General features: G+C 44.2%; 1 long non-coding RNA gene and 1 other non-coding gene across 3 annotated transcripts in view; one reads left to right on the top strand and one right to left on the bottom strand.

Annotated features, from left to right (window-relative positions):
* The first annotated feature begins 578 nt into the window (after positions 1-578).
* LOC140700621 (uncharacterized) overlaps positions 579-11,142 on the top strand; it is a 30,095-nt gene continuing 19,531 nt past the window's right edge. For both annotated transcript variants that reach the window (XR_012079069.1, XR_012079068.1), the window contains exon 1: positions 579-689. This is a non-coding gene — a long non-coding RNA (uncharacterized lncRNA). The remainder of the gene's footprint in view (positions 690-11,142) is intronic.
* Positions 8,080-8,152, bottom strand: TRNAT-GGU (transfer RNA threonine (anticodon GGU)). Its single transcript has one exon. It is a non-coding gene; the product is annotated as a tRNA-Thr (tRNA).

Raw genomic sequence — 11,142 nt, 5'->3', positions numbered from 1 at the left:
ACTTAAATACTTGCTGTGAAGCTCGGGATGAGACGGGGTCTGCAGGCAGCAGTAGAGGGAGGTAAGGGGTGTCTTCTGCTGCGTGGGCAGCAGCTATGCCGCCCTGAGGGGTTCACCAGCTGGGTGGAGACAGAACAAGAAAGAGCTCCAAGAATCCCAGGTGCCTGGCGAGGAACAGTGTGAGTTCTGGATGTTGCAGGAGCTCTCAGAGCTAAGGCAGCAAGGGAGGTGACAGTGACATATCTGCCAGTGATGGAACAAGAGAACCTGGGGTTAGAAGGAACTTTGGGGTAACCTACACGTGGTGTAGGGCAAGACTTCTCCAATGTAAGGACATTTGAATCACCTGGGAATCTTGCTAAGAGGCAGATTCTGGCCCGAAGGCCTGGGGTGGGGTCTGAGATTTCTCCTTTTTAACAAACTTCCAGCTGAGGCTGGTAACACTTTAAGTAATAAGCATACAGGAAGTGAGACCCCACTGGTGCAGGAGTCTGTCCAGCCTGCATTCCAGCCTCTCCTCCACCCCCCCCCACCAGCAGCCGACCTCAGTCAGGGCCTCAGGCTCTTCATAAATAAGCACGTATTACCGGCTTTGCACTTAGACCTCCATCCTCTAAAATCGACCTCTTTCCTCCTTGTGGGGCAGAAGACCGGACACACTTGGTGCAGAGTGGGTCTGGGCAGAGTGGGTAAGTGATGCCCTGACCCTTTCTCTCTCCTCCTCCTCCTCCTGCCCCATATCCTACTCAGCTTCTCCTGCCTCCTGTTTGGTTTGGCTTGGTTTCAGTATCCTCACCTCTTCTCTGAAAAGCAGAGATACTACTTGCCTTTCAGGTTTGTTGGGAGAATTAAGGGTGATATTCGGTGTTCTAGGAAGCAATTCCACGCTGCCCCAACCACCCTGTTGCCCTGCCCCTCTCCCAGCCTAGGGTTTGCCCTTTGCTCTCTATCACAGGACCTCAGTGTCACCCCTGCACTGACCCTCCCCACTCCCATCCCTCCTAAGAGAGGGATCCTGGGCATCCCGTCCAGGCTCGGACCTGGGCAAGAATCTGGGCGGGGCCAAACACCGACAAAGGAACCAGTCTCCCAAGGAGTGCAACTACACCGTCAGCCTGCTTCCTGCCTAAGGCACGGGCTGCTATCAAGTCATCCAAATCCTTAACCAGTGTGATGCTGTGCTAGTGGGGAGACTCATTTCTCCTGAGTCTGTCCATCTCTGTGATGGGGGAGTTATTATTTCCCCTTGGCAGGTGAGTAATCAATCTGAGGCCGTGGCTCAGAACCACACAGCAGACAAAGGGCAAGATTCAAACCCAGACCCTGGAGATTTTCTCTCTGGCCTAGAAATGAGCTTTTTGTCTAAGAAAGGATGCAGTAGTTTGGGGTAATTTGTGGATTTGCTTACGTAGTTTAGCTGAGGTAGGAATGGTCTGAGAGTATGGAGGCAAACCAAGGCTTTGGAGGACGGATGCAAAGCTGGTTTGAATCTCAGCCCTGAGATAGTGACCTCATCTACAAAATGGAATTTAAGAAGTGCCTACCACATAGGGTTGCGGTAAGAATTAGATGTGTTGTGTGATGTCCTTTTCCCAGGGCCTGTCACATAATAAGCACCTAAACAAATCTCAACCGTGATTACTAATAATACCATTGAATCCGGGCTCTCTCTCTACCACTTCCTTGATGTGCAATCTCGGGTAAGTGACTTGGCCAGTATGAACATTGGCTGCTTCTTCTGTAAAATGGGAATACTACCTACCTCTCTCTGCTTTGGTAAGGGATGAAAAAAATCCAACATAATCGAAAGGGTCTAGCAAAATGCTTGATACTGTCAATGAAAAAAATTAATCAACAGTCGATCTAAGAGAGAAATAGAAAATTGTATCTTCCAACCTGAGGATTATAACCCAGGAGACAATCTTTTAGAAAGCTCTGAGGACTGTTCCACCCATTAGAGGTCAAAGCGGAGTTATGTAAGTTTTGAAACAAAGGGTTATATGTCACAGTCCAGATCTGCACGTAAGAAGCTGGTAGTCAGTCATCATGACCCCTTGCCAGATGGATGTTATCTCCTGAGGAGTTACTGAGTAGGAGATCATCCTGACCCTTTACAAGATTTAAGAATGTTCTCTCCTAAGGAGGTCCGGTTAATGCAGATGCACAATACACACTCAAGGGAAGGGAATTTTATTCTTAAGTTTTTCTTGTCTTGCCATGAAATATGAATTTTATTTTGTCAGATGTGGATACAACATAGTTGATCATGAGGGACATTTCTGGCTGACGTCTTGTGTTTCCTTCCTGGGAAAGAGCCAAATTAGTGTATCTTCTATATCTGGGCCTCTTGTCCTCTTTTCACTCTCCTTGCCGCTGGGGAGGAAGGTGATGAGCTCCTGGTAACTTTGGGAGAATAACTGGGCATGCTCCATACAGCTCTGCCCACAGGAGCGTATACTCTGCTGTGACTCTCCCTACCCCCCTTCCTACTGGCCCCTGGTGGCCCCTCTCCTGGGCGGGCATCTCCCCAATGCTATGGATTCTTGACAGATTCATTTGGCCCTCAAACTAAGCTTCATCCTCCAACAGAGCATCTGGCACTACTAACGGTGATATTTGGCCTGTGTTTTTATTCTTGACTTATTTCTCGTATTGTCCAGATGTGTTATTTATTGGGACTCTCTCTGGAAGGATCCCATGAAGAAAATGGTTATTCAGTCAGCCTTTAACTTAGCATCTATTGAAATCTATTACACACTGGAACTGAGCTAGAGATTAAGAAATAAATGAGAAAATGCCTGCCCCTAAGATACCTGTCATTTACTGTGGGGAAGGCGGGCATGGTGGCCGCGATGGGCAGCGTGTGAAGTGCTGTGGGAGAGACGCTTATAGGATGCCAGCAGAGCATATAGGAGAGTTCCTAGCCAAGCCAGGAGAATCTGGAGAGACTGCCCAGAGGAGGTGATGTCTAAACTGAAATTAAAAGATGAATATCTGTATGTGTTAAATGCGTACTATAGCATCACAATTTAGTATCATCATGTGCTTAATGTCCGTTTTCCCTGCTGGACTGTGAGCTCCATCAAGGCAGAAGCAGCTGTTCACCACTTTGAGCAAGTGCCTGACCCGTAGTAGGTATTCGGTAAACAATTGTCGAATAAATAAAGGCATACATCAATCAGCGAACAAGATATAATGAAATTAGAAGTCGAAGGGGCAGGGGGTAAAGGGAGCAGGGAGAGAGACCTGGAGGGTAAGTCGGGGTGCAGGGCTGCTGTCTCCACCTCTGGTCTGAGTTTCTGAGAGGTATGGGGGATGGGCTCAGAGATAATATTGGCAGGGAGGGGTGAGGGGTGGTGCTTCTAGTGCCAGGAAAGAGTGGAGGATGGAGAGTCACAGGCATGGAGAGGGATGTGTGACATCATCAACACGGTGAGGGAGGGCAGAGGACATGATCGAATCTCTGAAGGGAGTTCAAAGGTCCTGAGGAGGCAGCTCAGGAATGAGCTCCTCGAGGGCAGGCAGGACCATATAGGTCCCCCCACTTGTCTGCATCCAGCCTCCAGAGGAGGGCTTTGAAACTGACATGAGGTCGAGGTTTTAAATGAACAGGATTTCTCTGGTTTTGTACATGTTGGAAAAGTTCCATTAAAAATTTTACAAATGAAAGGTCTGCCTCTCAAAAAAACTTGATTTTTAAATAAACAGAGTTGAGATTTTAAAAACAGAAGTAGCCAGTGCTATTAGTCAAAAGTTGTTGAAAATTCAGTAATCTGGCCAAGAAGCCATTAAGGGAGCCGTTACCCAGTGAGGGCAGGGTAGCATAGTTTGGAAGCAACGCTTGGAAAAAATAAAATCATTTCACGTGTATCCCCAACAATTTGAAACTCCCTCTAAACCAGGTGCAAACTGAATTTCAATGAGCAGAGAAATCAGCAAAGAAAAAAGCATGGTAAATAGAAACACAAAATAAGATGTAAGAAAGACAGCAGAATACCTCAGTATTCAGCCATGTGATTGATTTAAGTCCTCCATTAAAAGAAGAAGCACTTGATACAGTGACCATTTTAATCTCTTTTTTCTTTTTTTAAATTGAAATAGAGTTGATTTACCATCTTGTGTTAGTTTCAGGTGTATAGCATAGTGTTTCAGTTATATGTATTTATACATATTCTTTTTCATTATAGGTTATTACAAGATATTGAATGTAGTTCCCTGTGCTACACAGTAGGACCTTGTTGTTTGTCTATTTTGCATATAGTAATTTGTATCTGCTAATCCCAAACTCCTAACTTATTCTTTCCCCCACTTCCCCTATGATAACCGTCAGTTTGTTTTCTATGTCTGTGAGTCTGTTTCTGTTTTGTAAATAAGTTCATTTGTATTATTTTTTTCAAGATTCCACATGTAAGTGATATCATATGATATTTATCTTTCTCTGTCTGACTTCACTTAGTATGATAATCTCCAGGTCCATCCATATTGCTGCAAATGGCATTATTTTTTTCCTTCCTATGGCTGAGTAGTATTCCATTATATAAATATACCACAACTTCTTTATCCAGTCATCTGTCAATGGACATTTAGGTTGCTTCTATGTCTTGGCTATTGTAAATAGTGCTACTATGAATATAAGGGTGCATTCTTTTAGAATTAGAGTTTCCTCCAGATATATGCCCAAGAGTGGGATTGCTGGCGTTTTTATATCTTAAAATGCTTTCTTTTCTGGGCTCCCACACCCACCCTCTCCCGGTGTTCTTCCCACCTCACTGGCTGCTCTTTCTCACTGTCTTTCTCTCCATGAATCTCATCCTCCAGTTCTTGAGTTACTGCAGTTCCCCCATGGCTAATCCTCCCATCTCTTCTATCTCATCTGTACCCTCTCTAGCCTCCTAGCTTTAAATAAAATCTTACAAGTCCAGATTTACATCTTTAGCTCACACCTCTTCCTTGAGTTTCAGACATATTTATCCATCTTACTTGATATGTGCACAGTTATCTAATAAGCCCATCAAAACTGGTAGAAACAGCCTCTTGAAAATTTGCACCTGTCCATGTTCTTCCCAAGTCTTCCCCACCCAATAGACAGCACCACTGTTTTCTCAGATGCTTAAGCCCAAAGCCATGCAGTTATTCTTAGCATCTCTCTTTTTCTCTTGTGATTCTAGTCCATGCCTACCCCTTAAACCCATTTCCTATGATTCTCTTATGATTCACCTGAGTCACCCTATTCCAGTCACATTGGTCTTCTTTCTGCTATTCCTAGAACATATCAAGCTTGTGTACACCTCAGGACCTTTGCACATGTTCCCCCCCTCTGCTTTGTGGCCTGCTCCCTCACTTCCTCCTCAGAGGGTTCTTGCCTGACTCCCGTAAATAAGACAGAGCTTTCCTCCCCATGCCACTCTCTATGCCTTCGCCCAGCTTTCACATTTCCTTAACACTTTCCGCAACCTCAAATGAAATTTCACGCATATTTGTTAACTGGTTTTTCAGTCATTTCTTCCAATGACAATGTAAGCTTCATGAAGGCTGGGACTTTGTCTTATTCACTGTCAGCTCCTAAGTCACTGCAACAATGCCTGGCCCAGAGAAGATATGCCAGTCAGTGTTGTTCAGATGATGGATGCGTGGACAAATAAGTCAACGAATGAAAGGAGGCAGACCTGTTAGGAGCTGGAGAAATGGTCCAGGAGAGAAATAATAAGGGGCTCAATCAGGGCGGGGTAGCAGTGGTGGAGAAGGGAGGGAAGGTAAGGGAGATTAAGGCCCCTTGGGAGAAGTCATCAACTCAAAGTGTCTGGCCTGGGTGACTGGGCATTGGTGCCATATTCCTAAACAGAAAGCTGTCTTGCAGGCAGTTGGGCTCATCCATTCCTTCATTTATGTGTATACCTGGACCAACCACCTGTTTCACACATAAGATGCCTAAAAGCCAAACTGATGAGAGGATTTTCCTGGATGCACACAACAAATTGCTTAAATTTGAGGATTCATTAAAAATATATATACAGCTCTGCTAGGGAACCCAGTTTTCTTGATTTCGCCATTGCCCTAAGAGTCAGTTTTCAAAGGATTCAGCGTGTGAATATCGGTTAAGAAACTGCTCAGAGGCCTCCCAGTTCCCGGTGGTGAACCTCCCTTTTTGGGCCCCATGGGGGTGAGGCCGCGTTCTCTCCTCCTGGCTTTCCTGCTGTCTGACCTCGGTTTCTTCCCCAGGAGCAAATGGGCTGCGGAAGCTATGGGTGTGTTAGGATGTGTATCTCAATAATGACGGCCCAGAACTTTGGAAAAGCAAAAGGCTCAGTGAATTATTGTTATTAGTCCTTCTTCAGAAGTGTGAAGAAAGGGATGCTATCTCATGGGGAAGTGTGGGCTGCACCAGGTAAATTGTCAGAGATGCTGAGGTAAGCTCTATGTAGAAGTGATCATTAGCAACTGACAAGCCCATTTCTTTAGTACGCAGTTTACATAGTGCTTGAAAATACATTGTGCATTGTGGCCCCCCAGCTACACTTTGAAGCAGACGTTTTTATCGTTCTGAATTTACAGAAAAACTGAAGATGAGAGTCATTAAAATAACATCCCTAAATGCCATACCCAATAATTTACAGAACTGAATTCAAATCTGTGTCTTCTGATTTCTAATCTTGGGCACTTTTCTCTAGACCAGCAACCATCAGAACTGGACTGTCTAAATAGGACTCACTTGTGGAGTTTGTTAAAAATACAGATTTCTAGGATCTATCCTTAAAAAGTTCTGATTCAATAGGTTTTTGAAGCCCCCAACTCAATGTTATTACACACCTATCTTAGTGCGCTCGGGCTGCTGCAACAAAATACTGTACACTGGGTGGCTAATACAACATTTATTTCTCACGATTCTGGAGGTCGGGAAGTCCAAGTTCAAGGTGCCATTGGATTTGGTTCCTGGTGAGACCTCCTTCCTTGTAGACATGACCTTTGTGCATGTGTATGGAGAGAGATATCTTTTTCTTCTTATAAGGGCATTAATCCCCTCATGAGGCTCTGACCCTCATGACCTCATCTAAACTGAATTACCCCCCAAAGACCCCCACCCTCAAATACCATCATATTGGTGGTTAGACCTCAACATATGAATCTGGGGAGTGGGGACAAATATTCAGCCCGTAACAACACCCTATAAAATGTCCTGCGCAGCCAGGATGACAACCGATTCCCTACTATGTATCATGCACTATGCCAAATAACAGGGCCACAACAAGGGACAAGATAGTACAGGGAACAGATCTGATGTGGTTTCTACCTTAGAGAACGTTTAGTTTCTTAGGTGAGACAAACATACACAGTAATCACAAATAAATAGATATTTAAAAATTGATTAAAAACATAGGGACAGAATAAAAGGAGGTGATTAGAAAGTTAAAATACCTGACTTTGAGAGGGACAACAGGGAAATTTCTTGTAAGAAGATGACACTTAAGAGGGGATCCAAGAGGGTGAGATGGATCTGCTTAGGGCAGAGAGAAGGTAATACGCCCGTGGTCTGAGGCAGAAAGAACGTGGTGTGTAGCAGAAGTTGGAAGAAGACCAGTGTGGCTGAAGGCGATGGGCAAAGGGAATGAAACAAGGCAATCGCAGTGGGTGGAAACCAGGTAATCCAGGGCTTTGTGGACCATGGCAAGGGGCTGAGACTTTCAAGTATAATGGGAAGCCCACTGAGGATTTCATGTAGGAAAATGCATTCTCATTTTTTAGGCCTAATTTTAGGAATTCTAAGAGTTCCCCAAGCTAGGTTAAATCCTTTTTTTTGGGTGGTGGGGAGGGGTTGCTGTTTTAGCACCTTATGAAGTTATACTATTGATCACACTGAGTCATTGTCTGTTTATGCTTTTTCCCCAAAAACAACCACAAAAAATCTCGAGAGTAGAGTTCCTGCCTTACTGATTTCAGATCTTTGGACAGGGCCTTGGTTCCAATCCACATTTGTTAAATAAATGCATTAGTATGTAATGCTTTGTTTATACTTGTTTAACTTCAGGGGTGTGAAGTACCTTACTAGGAAGACCCATCCTACTACTTTTTTTACCCCCTTAATGGAGGTACTGGGGATTGAACCCAGGACCTCATGCACACCAAGCATGCGCTCTAACCACTGAGCTATACTCCCCACCCCTCAAACCATCCTGCTATTGGCCAAGTGAAGACATGCATGGCATCCAGAGCATAATGTAAATAGGAAACTTACACCCCTTACTGCCAAGTTCCTTTTTAAAGGACATGCTCCAGCAAAACTAGGGCCAGGAAAAGATATGAAATCCAGGCAATGGAGGATTTACCCAGGAGAGCAGCAAGAGAACCCCCCAGGTGGCAGTTGTGTGCTTGGCCTCGAGAGCAACCATCTAGTGCAGAGCAGGAGGACAGAAACTCCCAGAGAGAAAGAGAAAGAAGTAATGAGAGAAATAGAGTATCCAATATGAGAATGTTTGAACAGGAGAATCAAAAAATAGGTAGATGGAAGATCCAATGAAGAGTTTAAGAAAATCATGGAACTGTTCACATGTAAACCCTGATTTCCAGTTTTACTTAAACTATGGGGCAGATGGGGGAAGGAGGGCGTCATTATAAGAATGCTAAGAGCTTGGATCATAATAGAAGGTCAATAGATGATGTCTAAATTTGACAAACGGGAAACAGTAAAATATTTGTTAAATAGTAAAATATATTAGATAGAAAAATATATCTAGTAAAACAGTACAGTGCTAGCAAAATATATACAAATAGAAAAAATATTTGTTAAACAGTAAAAAAAATACAGTAACACATTGTTTAGAAATACAGAGGTAACGGTCTGGTAAATTAGCTTAATGAGCTATATGAGGTTTTCACTGGAATATGGAACCAAGGAAGAAAGGCTTGCTGTGTTTCATTAGAAGCCTCATGGTGCTCTTTTTTTCCCCCACACATGATCTATCCTATTTTTCACTCATGATCTGTATTATCCCACAGTATAAATGACCTTAATTCATTTAATCTCTGTTATATTTCTACAGGGTCATTTATCATCATTGTATCGTTCTGATCCGGATAGCAACCCTTCTGGCAGAGCTATTATTATCCTGGCTTGTAGAGATGAAAAACAAGGGCTTAGGCAGTTAATTCTTTGGTATCAGCCAATAACCCTACAAGAGAGGCTTGACAGGAAGTACTCACTGTCCAGAAACATCACCCAAGACTCCAAATAGGGCCCCTCCCTGGGCCTTGACCTTGGCCGTGGGGAGCTGCTCGCTGCTTCCCAAGGAGAGCAGGGAGCAATGCCTGGTGAGGCAGGGACACAAAGGCCCATCCACTTAGCCTCAATCTGACGGCGTCCCAGAGCCCTCCCCGTGGCAAGTTCTCCGGAGTGTCTACTGAGAGCTCAGAGGCAGTCCCGCTGAGGCTCGGCTCCTCTGCCCAGCCCTGCTGTCCTCCTTTTCTTCCAGGGATCTCTCCTGAGAGCACGTCCCTGTCGGTCCTCAGCACGCACTCAGGCTCACAGTGCGTCTCCAGGGAACTTAGACTACGATGCTCCTGTTTCGGAATTTAGATGCGTGCGTTGTTTAAACGGTTCTCCCTACACGCTCTGTCTTTACCTTGTTACATAGCATTTACCAATATGTGATATATATTTATCTATCCATTACTTGCCTTCCTCTGTCCCCCAGAGCATAGGCTCCATGTAAACACAGACTTTGTTTTACTCCCTCTTGGCTTTCCAGCACCTCAGACAGTGCCCACCACTATTTAATAATAAAGAACTGCTAAATTAATTGAATAAAGAAATCCTTTGAGAACTGTGGAGGCAGCAGAGAGAAGTGGATAAGATCACGCTGTTTGGTAGCAGACAGACTATTCTAGTTCAACCCAGTTACCAGGGGTAACTTTGGGCAAAATTCTTGACACAGCTTAGCCTTAAGTTCCTCATCTATAAAATAAGGCAAGTAAGTAATAAGGCAGTAGGTGAGGCCCTCCCTCCCAGGGTTTCTGAAACAATGCATGTAAAACCCTTAGAGTAGTGTCTGTACCAAAGTTAGCTGTCAAATCTGTTAGATAATGACAATTCTGAACTGACCTTTCAAAAAAAGATAATTACAAAAATCACAATTCCGAATTAAGACCATTGGGCTAAAGTACTGGGGAGAAATACAATCAGGCAGTAATTACCTCTCTAACCTGCTACAGGAATATTTTGCCTAATTACAATGTAGATTTCCTTAGCTGGTTCTGCAACATTCAGTCCAGAACCTAAGAAGCCCATTGGACAAATTACCACCTTGTGCTCACTGGGCACAGAGCCCTTCATCTGAGCAACCGGAGTGCTCAGGGCATATCATCATCATTTGTAGCAGCCTGTGATGGCAGGTGTCATTTGGGAAACTTGGGAAGTTGAAGAACTGGTTTTAAAGATCAGAGGTGCAGAAGTAAGAATATGGAAAGAGGTTTAGATTTGAGCCCTTGTTGTTTCATCTGCTAGCTATGTCATCTTGAACAGGGGACTTATCCATCTATCCATTCATCCATCCATTCAATTTTTTTTATTATCTTTTTTTTTAAATTTTGAAGGGAGGTAATTGGGCTTTTATTTATTACTTACTTTTTAATGGAGGTGCTGGGGATGGAACCCAGGACCTTGTGCTTGCTAGGCATGCACTCTACCACTGAGCTACACCCTCTCTCCCCCACTCAATATTTAGTAAGCACTTACTATGTGACATTCATTCTGCTAGACCCTACAGTTAGGGCTGAGTAATTTCAGTCCTCAAGGAAGCACACCCTCTAGTGGCAAAGAGAGAAAACAACAATTCCTATCTGAGTAGCAAGCTTGGGGGCTCAGTAAAACACGCTGTATGTGGGACTTATTCCTGTGTTGGGACCAGGGAAGTCAGGTGAAACTTGATGGAGAAGCCGATGCTAAGTCAGTCAGGTGGAAAGAGCAGGAACAAAATTCCAGGCAGAAAGAACAAAACACGAATAGGGATGGAGTCTGGAGAGCTGGGGCACATTAGTGAGCTCTGAATAGCTGAGTAAGACTGGGACACAGACTACAAGTTAGGGAATGAGGCGTGATAAGTCCAGAATGGAGAGCTGAGTTGAAAACAGAAGCAGCCATGATAAGCTAAG

Source organism: Vicugna pacos, chromosome 13, assembly GCF_048564905.1.
Source record: "Vicugna pacos chromosome 13, VicPac4, whole genome shotgun sequence".
NCBI lineage: Eukaryota > Metazoa > Chordata > Mammalia > Artiodactyla > Camelidae > Vicugna > Vicugna pacos.
The sequence above is the reverse complement of the archived record's forward strand: the minus strand, read 5'-3'. Positions and strand labels throughout refer to the sequence as shown.